This window comes from Trachypithecus francoisi, unplaced genomic scaffold (genome assembly GCF_009764315.1).
Source record: "Trachypithecus francoisi isolate TF-2019V2 unplaced genomic scaffold, Tfra_2.0 Lachesis_group4, whole genome shotgun sequence".
Classification (NCBI taxonomy): domain Eukaryota; kingdom Metazoa; phylum Chordata; class Mammalia; order Primates; family Cercopithecidae; genus Trachypithecus; species Trachypithecus francoisi.
Genome location: NW_022681469.1, coordinates 129,003,624 through 129,025,685, shown reverse-complemented (window position 1 = coordinate 129,025,685; position 22,062 = coordinate 129,003,624). Strand labels below are relative to the sequence as shown.

At 39.4% G+C, this 22,062-nt stretch overlaps 1 long non-coding RNA gene across 2 annotated transcripts in view; it reads right to left on the bottom strand.

The window, feature by feature from the left end:
• The window catches only part of LOC117073028, an 80,563-nt gene that overhangs the window by 21,858 nt on the left and 36,643 nt on the right, over positions 1–22,062 (bottom strand). Inside the window, exon 3 of one of the 2 annotated variants that reach the window (XR_004433064.1) lies at positions 9,398–9,779. The exons of the other annotated variant lie outside the window; for it this stretch is intronic. This is a non-coding gene — a long non-coding RNA (uncharacterized LOC117073028). Of the gene's footprint in view, positions 1–9,397; positions 9,780–22,062 lie in introns of those variants that run through there. 2 annotated transcript variants of the gene reach the window in all.

Here is a 22,062-nt window from a genome sequence, read left to right as displayed (position 1 = left end):
GGTAAAGGCCGTTTCCTAAAGGAAATTCCATCAAACATCCAGTACATGGACCCTACACCTTTGTGAGGCACAGGAAAAAGTAATAAATAAGTCTCTACCCCATCTTCCAAGGGTCACATAGACCATGGCACCACACAGAAGGGAATTCGACTCCTACCCAGGGGCCCTGAGAAAGGCTCGATAGAAGAGGTAAGGAATGAGTTGGGTTCTTCAAGACTGTAAAGCGGTTTCCCAAACAATGAAAGGGGATGAAGGGGATGAACAAGAGTATTTTGAAAAAATGCTAAAAAGCCAGAGGCCCTCTATATTTACAATTTTATCATTTTGGGAATGTTATTCAAATGAAATCATACAGTATGGGACCCTTGGAGACTGGCTTTCCCCCCCTCCCCCACTCAGCCTAATGCACTTGAAAACCATAATCAGGAGAAAGGGGTAATGTAAAGAAGAAGAAGTGAGTTTAAAAGGGAACAGGATAGAGATATTTGTAGTGATGGAACAGTTCTCAATCTTGATTGCAATGGTCAGAAATCTGCACCTGTGATAAAAGGCATAGAACTATGATTACACAACGATGAAAATAGTTACATAAAATGTAACCACCAAAGGAAACTCGGTAAAGGGTACAGGGAACCCCTCAGTACTAGTCTTGCAACTTCTTTTGCTGTAATTATTTCAAAATAAAAAGGTTTTTAAAAAATAAAATTAAAAAAAAAGCCAGAGGCCCAGACAGCAAAGCCTGATTGAGCTTGTGTAGGGAATTTTCCTCACCTGTGATTGAGATACCATCCTGTTTTAACAACAAAGTGTCTTGTTTCTGTGCAGAGAATTGTATAGCATTGTCTTACACCATTTCATTTTTTTTTATTTATTTATTTATTCATTCATTCATTTATATATTTATTTATTTATTTATTTTGAGACTGAGTCTCACTCTGTTGCCCAGGCTGGAGTGCAGTGATGTGAGCTCCACTCACTGCAAATTCCACCTCCCGGGTTCAAGTGATTCTGCCTCCTGGGTAGCTGGGATTACAGATGTATACCACCATGCCCAGCTAATTTTTGTATTTTTAGTAGAAACGGGGTTTTGCCATGTAGGCCAGGCTGGTCTCAAACTCATGACCTCAGGTGATCCACCTGCCTCAGCCTCCCAAAGTGCTGGGGTTACGAGTGTGAGACACCACACCAGGCCATTTCATTTAATTTTTATTATGACTTCTAATTTTAATTTCATCTACTTTTGACACTGGAAAAAGGAAAAGGCTTGTGTGTTACATGAGGTTATTGAATATAACCGCTGTCATTGTAGGTTTTGCCCAGAATGACTCAAATATGGACCCAAAGGGTAATATGTCAGTTGTTTGATAGTAGCTTTGGGAACTTGAAATACTTAACCTCTCTACACCTCAATTTTCTCCTCTAGGAAGTGAGGGATAATAATATCTTCCCTTCAGGCTCATTGTTAGATTTAACTACTGCAGCATATGCAAAGTGTCCTGTGGATTGTATCTTTCTACTGAAATTGGAACAATCCCTATTATTATCATTATCATTATCATTATTATTGAGGACCAGGGAAAGATGAACCAAGTGGAGCAGTTATAAGATCTTTTTTGGAAACAAAGTTATAGTGACCAGACTACAAGCAGAGGAAGCAGCAGGCGCCGGCCTTCGGAGCAGGCTGACCACACAGCCTCTCAGTCTTTGGGTTACATAGGAGATAATTCATCAACTGATTCCATCAAGGACACATGTGCCATAGCCCCCCCAAAAGGAAGGAAGGAAGGAAGGAAGGAAGGAGGAAGGAAGGAAGGAAGGGAGGGAGGGAGGGAGGGAGGGAGGGAGGGAGGGAGGGAGGAAGGAAGGAAGCAAGCAAGCAGAAATTTGTCTTTATGAGTAGCACAAACTGCATTTGCTTTATGGAGCTAACAATAACCGAGTTTCTACTCTGTGCAGAGGACTCTGCACTAGGCATTTTCATGTTATTTAATTTAGGCTTCAAAACAATCATGTGTTTGTTCCATTTACAGAACAAGAAACTGAGGCCTAGACTGCACAAAGTTACACCAGTAGCAAGTGGCACAACTGGAATGAAAGCTCTGAGTCCAAACTCAGGCTGTTTCTATTTTATTATTGTGCATCTTCTGCAGTGGTTCTCCTAGTGTGGTCCCGAGAAGAGCAGAATGAGAATCCCCTGCGGACTCACTAGAAATGCACATTTCTATACCTATGGAATCAGAAACCTGGAGGTGGGACCAGCAATGTGTTTTAACAAGCATCCTGGAAACAGGATATGGGAAAGGTGAAATCAGAGTGGAATGGAAGCAGAGAGAAGAATGGAGGGTGAATAGTTAGGAAAAGTAGCTTTGACTTAGGTGGGTAGGCCTTGGGTAAGTGGAGGAAAATAAGATTGAAGAATCTTTCCAATGGGACAAGTGTGATCAGAAGTATAGAGGCAGGAAAGAAGGGCTGTGTTTGGGAAATGGTGAGACAGGATATTGGTGCTATCAGCTTGTAAGGAAAGAGTGTGAGACTGGCTTAGTAGAAAGGGCCAACGTGTGTAAGGAGGTTCTGTTTTATTCTGTAGCCACTGGAAGTGGTCAAGGGTTTTAAACCTGTGCCTTTGCATTCAGAGCACTGGCAGAACCCAGTATGTCTCCAAAACCGAGCCTTACAGTTTACATGGGTTTGTCTTCATGAAGAAGCACTAAGAATATCTGGAAGTGAATGACACTTCTTGAACACCTAAGATGTGGTAACCATCTTGTTAGATGTGCAAAGGAAAATAAAAATATCAGAACCCCCCCAAATTCTTAGGAAAAAGGGAAACTCAAGCCAGGAGGCTGATTCATTGCAACACCCTCTTCCAAAGGAATACTATTACTAACATCAGCCAGACTCCATGGAAAAATAAAAGTCCTCTGGCTGCCCCCACAGATTCTTCGTAAGTAAATTCTTTACTGGCCTCCCCTAGACAAGGACATGCCAATAGCAACTTTAAACCTACAATCTAACTCTAGCTTCTAAAACTTCACACTGCTAATACCCATTATAAGCTTCTCAGGTGCGGAACAAAGACAAGGTGAGACAAAATATTCTCACCTACCCAGAGACAGCTGCATAATTGACCCTTCCTTTACTCACTTTTTTTCCCCTTCAGATGGTCATGTTATGTAAAATGTAGATTTACTGGACACTAATTAAAGTGTCACAGAAATCTGACTACACACCTTACTATCTACCTACCCTTCTTCCTACTTACCGCCCCATATACCCACTCCCCCTGCTTTAAACCTCTGAATATACTAAACCTCGAAAATCTCTTCTGTAGAGCCCCCACTGATGTGTCTGTGGCTTGTGTTTTTCTCAGATGTGCCCTAATGCTCATTTAATAAACTCAAACTAATTGAGACATATGCCTCAGTCACGGTACGGAAGAAGTAAGCGAGGCTCAGAGAAGTCCATGCAGGACACGTCTTGCAACAACAGAGCAGGAGATGCACTAAATAGTCAGCACAGGTAGTGGATGCTTTCCGTCCGTCTATCCTGTCATCTCACCATCAGTTCATCTGTCCATCCTAGGCTCAGCTTCATGAAGGATTAGAAAAGCATCATTATGTATTCGCCCGAGTCCTTGATGCTTACCTTGGTGCCTTTCCCTCTTCTCATGGCATTGTAACTCTGTCCTATTTGCAAATCCCTAAAGTAAGTCATGCACACCAGTCAGACTTTGAATCAACCACTCTAAATGCCAGCCTATCCTCCTCCCTTCCTTTCTCTATCTGCTCTTCACTCCTTGGCTTCCTACCACTTTTACTTCTATCTCTGCCTGCCCTCCCAATCCTTGTCCCTGGGTCTATGAACCTCCCGGACCCCTTTATTAGTTCCTTTGGATTGTTTCCACTGCCTGCTCTCCTCGTATTGGACCTTCATTTATTCTTAAAGCATTGTGTTAGCTCTCTCAGGACTCCTGTCGCTGACATTTCCTTAGGGAGAATCACTGAAGTCTTCTCCTAAGTCCAGGCATCCAAATCTGCTCTAAGATACTCGACTAGCTGCTCATAGGACTAGAAAATTTTGACAGTGATAATCCCACTGCTTTAGATCTCAGATATGCTAATGGCAAGCTGCCATCTGCTATGCTTTCTGTTCTTAGTCTCATTTAAATTCCCTTTTGCCTGCTGTGTTGCTAGTATTAGGCCCTGACCCATCTTCTTCTTCCCGAGGTATAATTTGTCTTAGTTCCTAAATTCTCCCTGGGGTAAAATCTGATCTTGTTTCTTCTCTGCTTTTGGCTTCAATGCATCCATCTCAATGCCTCTGAACTTGCCCTGATTCATAGTCCAAACTAGGACAAGGCCCTGGAAAAAAATAGGCCAGAGGTAAACCTGAAGATGCAGAGACTTGTTTCTTTGCCCTCCCACCATATTTAAATCTCTGAAGAAGTAGAGGTCTAGGTCAGAGAGAGTACCCTGTGTTGAACTGAACTTGGAGACACCATCGCAGACTTATTTTCTATCTAACAATGCCGGAAGAGAGTAAGTACCCAATACATTTGAGATCCTCTTCCCTTCTCCTCTTAAGGTAATGATTGTAAGTAGAAAAGCACATTTTGACACCTATGGGAAAAGGAGCTATTTCAGGGCAACTTTAAAATTGTTTAAAAGTTAAAAATTGGAGACAGTCTATTGAATTCTCTGTACTTCAGCAACCCATATTAAATGAATTATAATCTTTTAACATCAGGAACTTTAATAAAAAGGAGTGAGGCCTAATTAAGATATAGGGTAAGGTGACAGCAATGTCAGTAATCATAGTCATGATCATCATACTTGCTAATACTTTTTCTGCATTTACTGTTTTACTATGTTGCATTGCATTTACTATGTTACACTTTCGCTTTGTAACATAGTAAAATCCCAGGCTAACCTTCAGAAAGGGTTTGAGGTTCAGATGGAAAAAAGGTGGCACAGCATGAACGTGGGGCTTAGGCCATGGAAAGCTGGCTGGTCACACAGAAAGACCCTTTCAAAGTGAAATCACCTTCTTAACGTTAACTGATGTTGAGGGCCTGGCCCCCGGCACGTAGGCTCATAAAAACACACTTGGATACGTATCAAAGTTAATTGGATTTGGAAATGCTGATTTAGGCTAAAAAAAAAAGTAATGAAGACTAATGCGTAAGCCAGAATCACAATTTATTCATTTCCAGTAAGGAATAGCTGTCAAACAAAATAGATATTCACGTCAGCCTGACCAGCCTGACCAGCACATTCCCTCCCTGAAGGCAACTCCGAAGGAAAGTTACCTGATCATGAGGAGGAGCATTGGTGAGCCAAGGGAGCTGGGTGTGATTTCACTGTTGATGAGTATCAGGCCAGGTTAGCTCAACACAGTGATTTGTTTACTTTTCCATTGTTTCGTTTCCCATTTTTTAATGCAGATAAGGATATAGAGACTATTGCTGATAAAATAAGCAATAATACAAGTACTAGGTGTGGCATAAACTGGAGACTCCATGTCTACTTTAAAGGGAACAGATGTTACTCAGATTCAGCCAAAAGTTGCTAAGTGGGAATTTAGGAGTTTTCAGGTCTTTAGGTGTCCCAAGGGAAGTCAGAGAACTGGATTTTCTGCCCCCAAAATTGTCTAAATCTTAACTATTGTGTGGGCAGAAAACACCTCTCTATAGGTTGAACAGGGCCTATGGGCTGCCAGGCTGTGACCTCTGGGCTACAGCTGGCAGCCAACACTTCTGCAAACCCTGTTGCTCTATGCTGGTGTCCGCAGGGTGACAGGTCTCCATCAAGATAGATGGGATCTTTTGTTCTCTTCAGAGGCTTCTAAGGATAGAGGCTATAAAAATCACATATGAGGCTTTAATTATCCAAATGGCCCTTTTACCACTAAATTCCATCTTAACAGTTGTATCTAACAGGCTTTTGATCTCCCTCAGGGTACTGCCTCCCGACTAAACGCCCTTTCTGCCTTTTAAAATTCCTCAGCCAGTTTTGACGTTCTATGCCAGCTCATTTGGCTGCCTTTCTCCACGTCTTTCTCACGCCCACTGGGAGTATGCCAAACTCAGCAACAATGGGCTCCAGTGGGCTCGCTCCGATTAGCGTTCTCCCTTTTCTAGATGCCTGCATTCCCACCAGGTGCTTGATGTAACCTGTGCTGTAAACACAAATGCAATAGCATTCCCTGTCTGTTTGGAAGCCTGGTAACAAACTCAAGTGTTCACTTCTTCCCCTCAATGACTTAATAATTTTTCAACAAAAGTAATAAACCAGTTTGGGCCAGAAGAAATCTATTTTTTAGAGCTATTGAATCAGAATTCAAAATATTTTTAAAACTGAACCTGAACCCAGCCAAAGTTTTATTCTGTTTGGGACTCTGATTCGGAATTTTGAAAGAGGACCTTAAGTGAACAACTCCAGCAGAGCAAATCTAGAAGCCTCTTTGTCTGATTCTCTCCTCTGGTCCCCAAATAAGAGCTCAATTCCCTTTAAGTTATGACTGAGGCACACTGGAGGGTCATAAGCATTTTATCCTCTCACTCTCACGAGACTGCATCTTCCTTCTTGACAACTGGGGACACTTGATGACAAGTATAGAATCGGTGTTCTATGAATGTTGACGAAATAAATCGTGGATGAATTCCAAGAACCTGAATCAAGAATTCTGCATGGTTCTGGTATTTATTGCACCTAAGTTTGCTATCTGTACCCTAAGGTTAAATCATAAAAAACCTGAATTCCCCTAATAAGATCATGTTTGTGTTAATAACTAGCCTTTTTTAGAGAAAGAGGGAAATCTCTTGAACTAACTAGTCATTTCTTCTTATAACCTGGATTTCTAAAACATAAAAACATTTTCTAAACACATGGAGATAAACCAGATGGAAAAATTAAGCTGAATTTAAACCCCAAGTTGTTTCTTAAAATAAAACTTTTGCAGCATATGCAAAAGGTACAAAAATAATTTCAGAAAAAGAAAACACATTACCCTTGGATTCTCAGACTATGGCAACGGTCACATAGACCACCAAAGGCCAAAAGTGGTAGCCAGGGCGTAGTGAATGTTGCAACAGATAGGTGATGGTCTGAATATACGAGGGAGAGACGGAAAAATGTTAAATGCCAATGTGCATTTTGAAGTATGTTTCTGGAACTAGACCTCATTCAATATCCAAGCTCTGGAGTCACCAACAGAAAGTCCTCAGCCCAGCATGGCTTGCAAAACCCAGAAGATATTTTGACCACATGGTTCCTGCTTTCAAAATGGAAGCAGGATATAAAGCTGATCTAATTTAGCTCAAAAGACTTGGGTGGACAAATATCTCAAGTCCAGAATGTTCACCCAGTGCATCTGGCTTGCCCTCCACAACTCCACTCACACTCTGACACTCACAGAAGCCTAAGCCTCAGGCTTAGAGAATATTACCAGAGAGAAAGAATATTCTTCATTTCAGTGGGCGATGCCTTTCTCCAACCACCTGCACAACTGCAAAACTGAAAGTCATTCTTTGACACTTTCTTATCCCCAATTATTTATTTTTAATTTTATTTTTTATTTATGTTTAATTTTTTAAAATTTTCATGAGTACATAGTAGGTGTATATATTTATGAGGCACATGAGATGTTTTGATACAAGCATGAAATGTGAAATAAGCAAATCAGAGAGAACAGGGTATCCATCCCTTCCAGAATTTATCCTTTGAGTTACAAATAATCCAGTTACATTCTTTAAGTTATTTTAAATTATACCATTAAGTTATTATTGACTATAGTCATCCTGTTGTGCTATCAACTAGTAGGTATTATTCATTTTTTCTATTTTTTTTTGTACCCATTAACCATCCCCACCTCTCCCACAACCCCTCACTACTCTTCCCAGCCTCTGGTAACTATCCTTCTCCTATGTCCATGAGTTCAATTGATTTGATTTTCAGATCCCACAAATAAGTGAGAACACATGATGTTTGTTTTCTGTGCCTGGGTTATTTCTTTTAACATAATGGTCTCCAGTGCCATCCATGTTGCTGCAAATGACTGGATCTCATTCTTTTTTATGGCTGAATAGTATTCCATTGTGTATATACACCACATTTTTTTTTTTTTAATTCAGTCATCTGTCGATGGACACTTCAGTTGCTTCCAAAACTTAGCCAATCACTATACCGACTTCAGTCTTTCCAGAGTTCATTCACTTCCCTGCAGTAGTACTAGTTGCAGTGGTAGTTGAGCGGGTTTGTATAGGAGCTAACAACATGAACTAGACCAGACTGTCTGTGTTTGAGTCTTTGTCTTATTAGCCATATGAATTTACAAAAGTCACTTATCTTTTCGGTGTCTCTGTTTCCTTATCTATAAAATGGGAAAGATACATAAACAACTACATCATGGAATTTTGAGGCATAAATAAGTGAATACATGAACAACATTCCATAGTGTTTGTGAGACTTGCTTCTCAAGACAAGGCAGCTTCTACACACACTGAAACTGGCTTGAGAACTCATGGGACTTAACCTTTGCAGGGTCTTCAGAGATGGAATATCAAGGATTTATCAAAATACAACAGATCAGTGTTTGCACATTTAATTGTGTCACTGTCGGCCTCCAGGTTCTCAGAGGGAACTGAACAAAGATTTATCACCAACATCTTATTGGATCATGTGTCAGGTCACTTTTGCTTTTTCATTAAACTAAATTAATCCTACTGAGTTACAGCCTGTGCCTCGTTAAAAAACAAAAAGCAGACCAAATTCCCTTTATTCAAAAGTCAAGCCTGGCCCATCCTATCTTTCCAACATAATTTTTCATGACACCTAGTTGAGGTTTGCTCATGGAATCCCCAACTGTTGCTCACCTATGGGCAGCATATCAGTTGAGTCCCCAAATCTAGGATTTGGTTTTTATATTTTAGCCTCAAACCAGATACATATTAGCTCTCCCAGAGATGGTCACTTCCTGTGATGGATTTATTTTGACCAGATACCCATGAAACCAAAGTGTAAATTGGATTATGTCAATTCACTGTATCATCATAGGAACTTTTGGTGTTTTTTTCCAGAGCCTCCTCTTGTCAGCATTAGTAGTAACAATAATGAAAATAGCTCTTACTTATTGAGCATTTACTATGTGTGGAGTGTTTCCTATGTATAATCTAGTTTAATACTCAATAGCACCATTAGGTATACATTTTAACCTCATGGAAAATGAGAATGAAGCAATAATAGCTTAAATAATTGTCCTGAGGTCATAATACTAGTTAAGATTATTTTAGTGGCTAGAGATAGGAAATCAACACTTGCTTAGGAAAAGAGGGACTTATGGGCCAGGGTGGAATTGGCTCATCAACCTGGGGAAGATCCTGTAGAGATAGTTAAAGGAACTCCTGGGCCAGGAAAAATGTCAACATAGAATTTGGAGTCTCTTTTTTAGTCCCTCTATATCCTATAGAGACATCCTCAAAGAAATGCTGCAGGAATCAAGAGACTCAGGGACAGAACCTAAAGACTCTCCAAGCTACTAGGGGATGATAGCTTCTTCCCTCAGTTCCTCATTCTCCCCTGCCTGTCCCTCTAAGGACCTTTTTTTTGCAGATAGGCTGACACACATGATGGGCCGCTGTACCCCCACATCTAATTAGAAACTTCCAGGGAAGAACTCTGATGGGCATGGAGTGATTCACTCACCTTTTCCTTGGACCTGTCCGGGAAGATATTGTACAATGAGGAGGTGGGGAAGAGGTTGCCCAGAGGAAAGGTGACACTCTGTTACAAAAGGAGATGGCAAAAGGAGACGGGAAAATGAATGCAGCAACAAAAAAAGAGTGGTTTTAGCATGCACCACATTTGGATAGTAATGAAACAACATTAGCACTACAAATCCACCTGTTCTTAATCAAAAGCCAGCTGCTGTTTTATCCACCCTGTGCCCTTTCATTTCCCCAAGGGCCTGGCGTGGAATAGGCTCTCAACGAACGTTTGTCAAATGGCCTTGCTTTTGATGTAAATTCACAGGCACATCCTGGGCATAAATGAATCCTGAGATATTGATGTACACCAGGCCTTAGAAGGCCAGATTACAAAATTGGTTAAAATTTCAGATTCCCTTTTGTCTTTATTAGTTCTCTGTTTTTGAATTCTTTTCCTGTGCAAAGAGAAGGGCTGAAACTCTGAAGTTGAACTTGAAGCTCACAGTGCTTTGAGTCACAGTACCCTCTTTTTTCTTCCCAGAAGCAGGCTTTTCTGGCCTGGGGCCACTATCCACTATTTCCATCATCTGAACTTCAAGTACTGTCACAGAAATGAGTATCTGAATTCTGAAAAGCCCTTCATGCTCAGCTTTTCTGATTTATCATCAGAAAAGACTGCTAATGTGTTTATCCCAAGGGAATAAAAATATCCGTGAAATGAGGGACTTCAAATTCTGTGTTGACTTTTTCCTTGACCCAACCATTCCTTTGATTAAATATTATTTGCTATCAAACTTGACCTGAATGGAGGCTAAAAAAATCCTCTGTGGAAACCACGTTCAGTTAGATGAGTCTTACTTTGAATATGTGGAACTAAAATCTCAGTAATCACCTCACCTAATTACCTGTACCAGGCCAGGCCTGGTGCTAATTTTCTAGGCAAGCCAAGTCTTTCAGTAGCAGCTTTGCCACTACCATTTTGTCCTTTTTCAGGTACCTTTTACTAATACCACTTTTTCTTTTTTTTTTTTCTTGTTATGAAGTGTTATGTCAAATCTTTATGGCTTCAATCAGTAATGTGCCACTTGCTAACATTTCACCTTAAGAAATAAACTCTCCAAGCTGCAGTTTCCTCATTTATAAAAAACAGGATAATAGTAGTGACCTCATAGAGTTGTTGGTGTTAATCTCCCACCAATATCCAGGGCTGTTCTCTCTCTGAATCTTCATCCCCCTTTGTGTAGCTCATGCATCTTCAACATTCTGGTAAATGTCTTGGGCAAAGCATTTTTATTGCCTATGAGCATTATCCCTTTATGACCTAGTGCTGGTGTTCCCCTCACAGACACCAAGTTCTCCGTGAGAGGAATTGTATGATTGGCTCTTAAGGAAACCATCTTTTTCTCTTTAAGCACTTGGAAAAGTTTTCCTATTCAATTTGCAGTTGTTGTTTTCAGCTAGAATTTTCTTTATTTCTTGCAATCTGTTTTAATATTTGTTCCATATGGCTGAAATCGCAGCTACTGAGTTGATCTTCATCTGTTTCAATAAAGGAGAGATAATTCTTATCTTCGCTCCATTCTGCTTCTATGTGGAGCATAGCTATATGATACCTTGCATGCTCTGGCCAATGAAGAAGTTTTACTCTTTCTGAATTTCCTTTTGGGCTGGTTATGGTGACTCATGCCTGTAATCCCAGATTTTAGGAGGCCGAGGTGGGAGTATTGCTCAAGGCCAGGAGTTCGAGACCAGGCTGGGAAACATAATGAGACCCTGTCTCTACAAGAAATTAGCCATGTGTAGTGTTGTACACTTGTGTTTCTAGTTACTGAGGAAGCTGGGGCAAGAGGATCATCTGATCCCAGGCTTTCGAGGCTGCAGTGACCTATGATAGTGCCACTGCACTCTAACCTGAGTGACAGAAAGAGAGAGAGACTCTGCCTCTAAAAAAAGAAACAATAATAATATTTTCCCTTTAGGTTCAGGAAAAAAATGCTTTCCCAGGATGACTGCTGCAGGAGTTACTTATGTGAGTGCCCCATCCTCCTGACTTCCCTTGGACATTTAACCAAGAGTAAGTCTAGCTAGTGTCTTTTCTAGCTTTTTCTAAATTGACTTCATTCTTCCTCTTGCTAATCCCCAGTTCTCCCTGACTTTCTTTACATAGCTAACGTTTTTTCCATACACTACTCACATTAGTTCATTATTTTCTCTCACCATATCTTATGGCACCTTCTTAGCTTAACCATACATCTTTATTCATTAATGGATGTCAAGGCTCCACTTTTATACTTTACATCTAGCCGATCATTCTTGTCAAAAGACCAAAGAAATATAATTATAATACACAAACAACAAGAATAGGACTGTATAATTAATTAATTTAACAAACGTTTATCATGAACTACAGTGGGTGACACATTTTGGTAAGCACTGCATGAGATTCATGACAAAATTGATATAAATCCTGCCTCCAGTAAGTTTATAGTTCAGTAAGTGGAAAAAAAAAATCATACATGATGGAAAAACCATAACAGAAATTAGATAGTGGCAAGGGCGTTAAGTTTGTACACATAAAGTACAGTCCTGTATTGCTTAACGATCGGGATACATTCTGTGAAATGCATCTTTAGGTGATTTTGTCTTTGTGGGAACAACACAGAGTGCACTTACACAAACCTAGATGGTAAAGCCTATTACACACCTGGGCTATGTGGTTTGAGTGGTCCTAGTGGTCCCGAGCTACAAACCTATATAGCATGTTTTTGTAGTGAATACTGTAGGCAACTGTAACACAATAGTAAGTATCTGTGTATCTAAACAGAGCTAAACATAGAAAAGTTACCTTAAAATTATGGTATTATAATCTTATGAAACCACTGTCATGTATGTGGTTTATTATTGATCAAAACATCTTTATGTGGCATACAACTAGTGAAGAAACAAAAGTTTGTGAATCTTCTAAATGACCTCCTCTTGCTGTGGATGTTTATTCAGAACTTAATACTTGGACAGTTAATTTCTTCCTAGGGTGTCTGGATCTAACAACACAATTAAGAAAAAGGATACCTCATGTTGATGTTTCTAAATGCCTCTGTTTTTCTGACTGTCAAAGAAATTGTATCTTCTCCAGACATTTCATCAGCATAGGAGGTGGAAAGGACATTTGACTTGGCTTTAAAAAATCCCTGGGTGCAAATTCTGTTTGCTACCAAATAGAATCATGACTAATACAGCCACACGCTAATTATCTTATTTAACTCCTCTGAAAGTCATCTGTATAATGAGGAGAATAGCAGAATTGTTGTGATCAAACAAATTAAGTGAAAACGTTTCAAAATGTATAAAGCACTTGGAATTAGGTGTATTGTTAATATAACGAAATGAAAAATCTGTAAATATACATGAGAAAATAGAACTCCAGCTTTAAACAACAAAGAACTGTGAAAATATGAGTGGGAGAGTCATCATTCTACCCATTTTGAATGGCTTCCTTTAGATTTGCTTACATCTATCCTCATGGACAATTTTTTGCTGTACATACAATTTTTCCTTTTCTGTTTGAGCTACATGCAACATTTATCCTTCCAAGAATATTCAGGGTGCTTAGTGATTTGTTCATTTTTAGGCTATGCATGAAGACTCATTTAACTCAGATATAGAGCTGTTTTTATGAAAGGCATGGAAGAGAGTAGCTAAGCCAACGTGAGGTCCTCAGTAGATAATATAAAGTAATGATATAATAAGGCTTTGCCTATACAATTTTTTCATCATAAAGCCCATACTATGGCTATAAAATACACTCTAATGATCTTGAGTAGCAAAAAAATTATATTACAGAATATGCTTTTTATGTTCATCAATTGATTAATATAAACAAAATTTGATGAGAGAAGGTAAGAAAGAATTATAATCACCATCATAGTCGCACCTTGTATATTAGAAGTAATTCTAACTAATTATTGATGTACACCTTTCCAAAATATTATCATGATTTATAGCTTAATTATTGTCCTTTACACCTGGAAATAGTATCAAACATATGGCAGGTTCATCTTAATTTGATTTCAAACCTCTAAGCCACAATGTTATTTTTTCTACTTCTACTACACTGACAGAAAAGAGAGCTTTATAACTTCTTTCTCTGACCTGTTCAAATATTTAACAAAGAAAATTTCTCTTCATTGTTAATTTTACTTTTCATCATTTCTTTGATGTTAAAATCATAACTGATGACAGTAATGGACTATCATTATCTTTAAAATAACATGTAATACATCCTCAGATGACTAAATTATTAATTGTTTTTATGCTTCATATCCTCCTTTACTCTTCTCTCAAGTGCAAGATGAAACTCACCCTTAATGTGACTTTCCCTTGTCTATTCTTTCTCCTTACCAGGTATATATAAAACCTGTGGTTATGCACTGAAAACTTTCAGTTCCAATACTTCTCTAGACACAGCCACGCTCTTTGACGAGACACAATCTGGCACTTTGCATCATTCTATTATGTGTGTACATGTATATGTGTGTATGTGTATATACACAACTCTTTCCTTCTTCATAAAAATGAACAAATGGTGCTACTTCTGGTAGTGGTAGTGTGGTGTGGGATGCTTCTCTTCTCAAGATGAGTATAAGTTGGAAAAAATTTTTTAATAAAATGTAAGGGCACAGGTAATAGACCGAAGTTAGGCAACAACTTGAAAGTGTTTAGTCAGGAATCACAGATACTTCATTGGTTAAGAATTATTTGAGGCCTTACACTGTGGCCATTTCTATACCTTCCACAAATAGACAACTAAAACGCACAGCTTTAGTAAGCATAGAGGGTAGGGTCAGTTTGGAGCTGGTTGCGGAGCAGTGAAAAGTTTAACAGGAAGATTTTGGAAATGAGAGCTAAGAGATTCATAGAAGTACAGATAAGAAGCGCTTCATGTATGCCTGTCTGACTGATAAACAACACACATCTAAGTGAGACTCCAGGGAACCTAGTAAGTTTGAAGAGCCATGCAAACATGCTTTTTGCCGTTGAAAATATTCTTCACATTTAGGATAGCTAAAATTAAAAAGACTTACAATGTCAAGTGTTGACAAATTGTGGAGCAACTGAAACCCTCATGTGGTGTCAGTGGGAATTCCAAACAGTGCAGCCACTTTGCAAATTATGTTGGCAGTTTCTCAAAAAGTCAAAAATAAACTTACCATATGACCCAATGATTCTACTACCCAAGAGACATAAAAACCTGTATCCACTAATCAGACTTATGCGATGTTTATCATAGCATTATTCATAATGGCCCCAAACTGAAAAGAACGCAGGTCCATGAATTGCTGAGTGGATAAACAAAATGTAAGTTATGTATACAATGAACTGCTACTCAGCAATAGGGAAAGAACAAGCTGTTGAAACACAAATAATACAGAGAAAACTAAGAAACATCATGCTAGGTGAAAGAAACCAGGTACAAAAGCCTACATTCTCTATGATTCCATTCATATGATGTTCTAGAATAGGTAAAACTGGAATGACTCAAAGCAGACCAGAGTTTCCAAGATGAATGCTGGTGGCCTGTATTGATTGTCAAGGAGTATCAGGGAACTTTTCTGGGTGATGGAAATGTGATTAAACTTGATAATCATAGTAGTTGCATGACTATATGCATTTACCAAGTCTTCAAACTATGCATTTAAAATAGGCGGGTTTTACTGTATGAAAATTATATCTCTATTATCTCTATAAGCTTTTAAAAATGGATTAAAGAGCTTTTTCTTATTTCCTGATAATTTTGGTAAGTGAATTGTGGTGTCTAGGGGCCTCTAATTTTTTTATTTTAAAGTCTTACTGTATGATTTCTAAATTGCTATTTATTACTACTCATGCAGTTCTATTTTCTCCTTATTTATCTCAAAATCTTTTTCAGTCTCTGGGAAAACCATACAAATACTTGTATAGAGCTATATAAATAAAATTAAAATCTGAGATTCAGATTCATTTATATTATTATTTATAATATATATTATAATTTAATTTATTGAAGACAGTTATTGATGACATATCTGTTTATGATCTACTATGATTTCTTATACTGTTTCTTCTGTATTTTCAAGCATTCTTTACCTTATAAGATATACTTGGCCGGGCGCGGTGGCTCAAGCCTGTAATCCCAGCACTTTGGGAGGCCGAGACGGGCGGATCACGAGGTCAGGAGATCGAGACCATACTGGCTAACACGGTGAAACCCCGTCTCTACTAAAAAATACAAAAACTAGCCGGGCGAGGTGGCAGGCGGCCTGTAGTCCCAGCTACTCGGGAGGCTGAGACAGGAGAATGGCGGGAACCCGGGAGGCGGAGCTTGCAGTGAGCTGAGATCCGGCCACTGCACTCCAGCCTGGGCAACAGAGCAAGACTCCGTCTCAAAAAAAAAAAAAAAAAAAAAAAGATATACTTGTAAGAAAACATCCTAAATTTGTGTTGAAATGCGATTTTTTTTGGCCATTATAGCATTTAGACGGCCATTTGATGTTTAATTTCTCCCAATTCCCAGTGGAATACCTATGGAAAAATCAGAAAATGATGATAATTTGTAACTACATCTAAAACTAAGTCTGACAGTCAACATACTGCCAGACCATAGGGAGCCTTTTCACTAATTAAAAACGTATGAAACATAAATGAGAATTAGAATGTGACAGAGAGATTGGCATATGGTTTTCACCTGAGGTAAAGTAAATGCTCTTTCCTGAAGAATAAAGAATATAAAATTTCTCACATAACATCTTTCACTGTGAATCAGAAACTCAAGCCTTTTCAGCCTCAAATGGGAAATCCATTTCTCTACTGCAGTAGCTTATTATTTTGAAGTAGTGAGATACTGCTCCTTACCCACTCCAAAATTTCTCTCAGTCAAGTAGCTTCAGAGATTGCAGTCCTCAGAAAACAATGAGTTAGACAAAGCAAGTGAAACATTGTGATGCTTTGATGCTTTCTGTATTGTTCTGAGGAGGGAAATGCCACAAAGCATCCCGCATCAAATATTTTTGTATATTCTACCAGTGGTTTATGTTTTCCAAAAAAAGAAGAAGTAAAAATATTTTTTAAATATATCACTAATTAGGTAAAGGGAAAGCCAAGCTGCAAAACCTGACTGCATCAAACGCTAAATCCATCTCATTTTAAAGACTTGGAGAGAATCATATTCCAAAAAAATAATGATTTTATAAATAAACCAACTTTAAAAAACAAATGAGAACATGAAGCCATTACAAGAGAATAGATTAAAGAAAAACAGAAATGTTAAGGGAGATGAAGGCTGTAAGGAAACTAGACAAGAAAATCCAGCACCTGAATTTAAAAACCTCCATTAGAAGACAGAATTTGAAATTCAGAATCTTGAATCGGGGATACAAAGGTCAAATTTGAGAAGCTGTCTTATGATGCAGGGGAAAACAACAAAAAAGGGGACAGAAGGTAAAGACGATAGTAATAGGAAGATAATGAATAAAAATACAATTTCAGAATTATGAATTCCTTGAGAAATAAATCAAAACAGTTGGAATAGAAGCAGAAAACACTAATATATAACTAAATAACACTTGAGTTGAAAGCATAACTGAGAATCTAGGTATTAAGAAAAGTTTTGAATTCCACGCATACCTAGAAAAAAATTAAATTGTGAGAAAATAAATATCCCAAACACATCTTTAAATACAAGGAAACAACACTAAGATATCATTGCATACATATCAGAATAGTTAAAATACAAAAGGAGAAAAAAAGCCCTGATAATACCAAAATCGATAAAAATTCGGAGCAAAAGGAATGCTCATTCATTGCTGGCGGAAAAGCAAAATGGCATAGCTAGTATGGAAGACAGTTTGGCAGTTTCTTACAAAACTAAACATAGTCTTAACATGCAATCCAGCCATTGCACTCTAAGTGTTTACCCGACAGATTTGAAAATGTTGTCCATACAAAAACCTGCACATAAATGTGTATAGCAGCTTTATTCATATTTATGAAACACTGGAGGAAACCAAGATGTCCTTTAGTAGGTGAATGTGTAAACAAACTGTAGTATATCCATACAGTGGAATAGTATTCAGAAATTAAAAATAAATAAGATAATTTTGATGGCTCCAAAAGGGCTGAGCAGAAGCATCTGGCACTCACCTCCTTCACAAAGAATGAAAACAGCAGTAGATAACCACACTTTGACCAGATCATCTAGGACAGAACACTGGAATTCAGCAGAGCAGCAACAAGTAACACCTAAGGCAAGGAAGGAGAGGGAAATGAAACAGCCTGACAGCCAAGATTGTCTGAAAGCCTGGAGAGTCTTCCCTATGTGGGGAATGAGTGAGAGACCCCCAGAATGTCACATTGAAATCATAGACTCCTGCCATATCAGCCCTCAACTCTTGCAGACCCTGAGACTATCACAGGGAACTGCCTAGAGACCATGCAACAGCACTGCTTCAGAGACGGGCTTCAGCCTGGATCCCCCAAGCCCTTTGAATCCTAAGCAGCTATAGCATGGTGTCATTTTAAAAGCCCAGACCCCAACAGACTGCATCCTGCCCTGGGTCCCAAGAGCCTCTGTATCCCCATATCCCTGGTGCCCCCATTGACATCCTCTGCCTGCAGCCACTGCCACTGCTGGCTGCTGCTGCCAGGACTAAAGCATGAGCCATTAGCAGCAACCCTGCCACCCTCAGCAGTGGGTCTACCACACATTTTCACACTTCTTGAGAACAAGCTCCCATGCCTGAATCTGATGCTACTGCACATTGTTGCCACTGGGTACCAAAGAGAGCCCCAATATAAGTGACCACAATCCCCCAGCAGAGGGGCCACCACACATTTTGACGTGCCATGAGGGCAGGTTTTCCTGCCTGTAGTCACCAGTTGGGGTTGAAGCACGCACTCCCCTGGCGCAGGCCATGCAGGAGAGGGACGGCCCGGACCCTGATCGCATAAGGCTGCTCCTGAGCAAGGCTCAGAGCCCTCTGGATGTTGGCAAGGCCACTTCCAAGGCCTATGCAGCAGGTGGTGCTGATGGGCTCTTCTGTATCGCTGGAATAATCTGTGCTATTTTGCTTTGCATTCAGTTGATCATATATATGCAGACAACTATTGGAGGGGATTCACGGTGAGGTCTGGGGAGTGTTACTCATTTGGTATTAGTACTGCCCACCCCCACTCCAGATCCTGGAAAACGAGGCAATACCCATGAGCTGGAAAGATAGAAGAGAAATCTCACCACATTACCCTCGGAAAATTTGGCCCTGGGCCTGTCCCTTCAATATGGGTTAATGGCCAGTGGGGATATGTGATGGGAACACATAAGAGAAAGGGAAATATGGTATCCCCCTAAAGGCAGAAATTATATGCACAATTTGTCATGGTAAAGTTCCCATCTTATTTCATATTCAGGGGATTGTATATATATAGTGAAAGAATGGTGTAAATAAATAAAAGGTTAATTCCATGAAAAGATTTGAGTTTGTGGAATACAAAAAGAAGACAAGGATGTTAAACTTGGTGCCCTAAACAAAAGAAAGGAAAATTGTTGTACATAGTTATACAATCAATGTTAAAATATAACTTTGCACTCTATACACTTTAAGAAACTGCTGCGTCAGTTCAAAGCTTATAAACAATTGTGCTGCTGTCATTGTCCCTGCAACCTTTTCCTCAAGGCCACACAGGTATACTTCAATAGTCCTGTTTAGCACCTGTAACCGCAAGAGCCACCAAGTCTGAAATAAGACTTTGTTATGTTAACCATTAAGGCTTGCTTATCTAGTTTCATAAAAGAAGATCAAGATTCCCCAAAAAAGGTAACCAAGGAAAGAAGAACAAACTGTCCTTTCATGAAGAGAACTGTTCTTGATTAACTTCTGAAAATATCATGATGACTTACTTATAATTATGTAATCACCTGATGCTCTACTGATTGACAATTGTTCTATAAAATACTATATAAGCCTATAGTAAAAATCATTCGGGGCTGTCAGCCCTTTGCTGGGCTGCAGTCTTGTCTGTGTCCTCTTATATGTTGTGTCTGGTGTCTTTATTGTCTCTCGCCACCTTGCCTCTCCCCTTTGGGTACCTTGGCCACGCCAGGGCTGGACCCCGGCACTCCCCAGCTACCTGTCTACGGCTGCTGCCACTCAAAGCAAACTTGCCCTCTCTATCAGCAGGGCTACGATGCTGCCGCTGCTGTTCCACCCAAGCCCTTCACCAGAAGCCTGGTGATGACCCTGCCCCTGCAGGTCCTCAGGTCCACCAGTGGGGCACAGGTAGCATCCACATGCACCACTGGTGGACCTGAGGATAGGTCTTTTTAACCAGGTTCTGCTCCCTCAGTGCCTGTGCACATTGTCCAGGAGCCTTAAGACTTCCCTGCCCATATGATCACTGATGGCACCTGAGCACTGCTCCCAGGGGCCTGAGGACAGATCTACTTCATCCACTACTACCACCGTAGCTAGCACCCACCTACATGTGCCACCTGTGGGCCTGGGGACTGGCCTATCCAGCCTGATACAGCCACCGCCAACACCAGGGTGGACCCCTTGGTGGGTAGAGGGTTGTTCTACTACTGCTACTGTCATTGCCCACACCACACCTGCCACCCAGGGGTCTGAGGGCATTTCCACCCACCTGGCCCATTACTACCATTGCCAACAACTGAGCAACAGCCTAGAGGCCCAGGAATCAGCCCATCTGGACTCATCAACATCAGTGCCAGCATATGCTACCCTGGGGCACAAGGACAAACACTCTCGGTCTGCCCACTGCCACCACTGGGACCTGAGAACTGGCCTACCTGGCATTCTCATCCCCAGCAAAACTTCACTAAAGCCTTCATTAACAACTGCACACTGAACCACTGAGGAAATCACAGATACCAACAATGATGTTTACAGCCAAAGAAATTAGATGCAGACCACACTACTGCATGCACCCTGAATCAAAGTCAAAGTGCTGCACTTATCCAGCACCACAAATAATACATCTCCATGAAAAAGTCCTGCCCTACAAAAGCACATTCAAAAAAACAAAAACAAAATCGGTAGAAGTAACTGTTACACCAAGTACACTGCTATCAATGTGAGAACATAAGAAACAAAAATGTAAGGAAATAAAACACCTCCAAAGGAACATGATAATTCTCTGAAAACAGATTCCAAAGAAAAAGAAGTTTATGAAATGCTAGAAAAAGAATTCAAAATAGTAATATTAAAGAAGTCAATGGGATTCAAGAGAACATAGATAAGCAATACAAGGAAATTAGAAAAATAATTCAAGATATACATAAGAAATTTACCAAAGAGATAGATATTACGAAAAAGAACCAAACAGAAACCCTGGAGCTGAAGAATTCATTGAATGAAATAAAAATATATTCAACATCTTCAACAGACTAGATCAAGCAAAAGAAAGAATTTCAGAATCTGAAGACAGGTCTTTCAAAATAACCTAGTCAGACAAAACTTTTTAAAAAGTAAAAAAAAAAAAAAACCAAAGTATGCATAACATACAAGGCACAATAAAGCCATAAAACATTCACATTTTTAGTGTTCCAGAAGGCAAAGAGAAAACCAAATGTATAGAAATACCATTTAACCAAAGAATAGCCAAAATCTCACCCAATCTAGCAAGAATTTTAGCCATTCAAATACAGAAAGCTCAGGCATTTCCAAATAGATGCAGTTCAGAAAGGTCTTTCTAGCTGCACTTTATATGCAAGCTGTTAAAAGACAAAAGGGGATTTCTAAAAATAGCAAGAGAAAAGCGTATAGTCACTTAAAAGGGAACCTCATTAGACTAACAGTGGATTTCTCAGCAGAAACTTTACAGGCCAAGAGAGAATGGGATGATAAATAAAAAATGCTGAAAGAAAAAACTGGCAGACCAGAGTACTATATCCAGCAAAGTTATCCTTCATAAATGAAGGAGAAATAAAGTCTTTCCCAGATAAGCAAAAAGTGAAGGAATTCATTACCACTAGACTGGCCTTAAAAAAATGCTTAAGGAGCCCTAACACCTGGAAACAAAAGAATAACATCCACCATTATGAAAATGCATAGAAGTATAAAACCCACTGGTAGAGCAAACACACAAATATGGAAGAGAGGACTCAAATATTAAATATAAAATATTAAAGAAAACCACCAAATCACAATGAAAAACAGTAAGAGAGAAAGAGAGGAATGAAGAAAATACAAAACAACCAGAAATCAATTAATAAATTACAGGAATAAGACCTCACATATCAATAATAATCTTGGATATAAACAGATTAAACTTTTCATTTAAAAGACATAAATTGGGTCAGGCATGGTGGC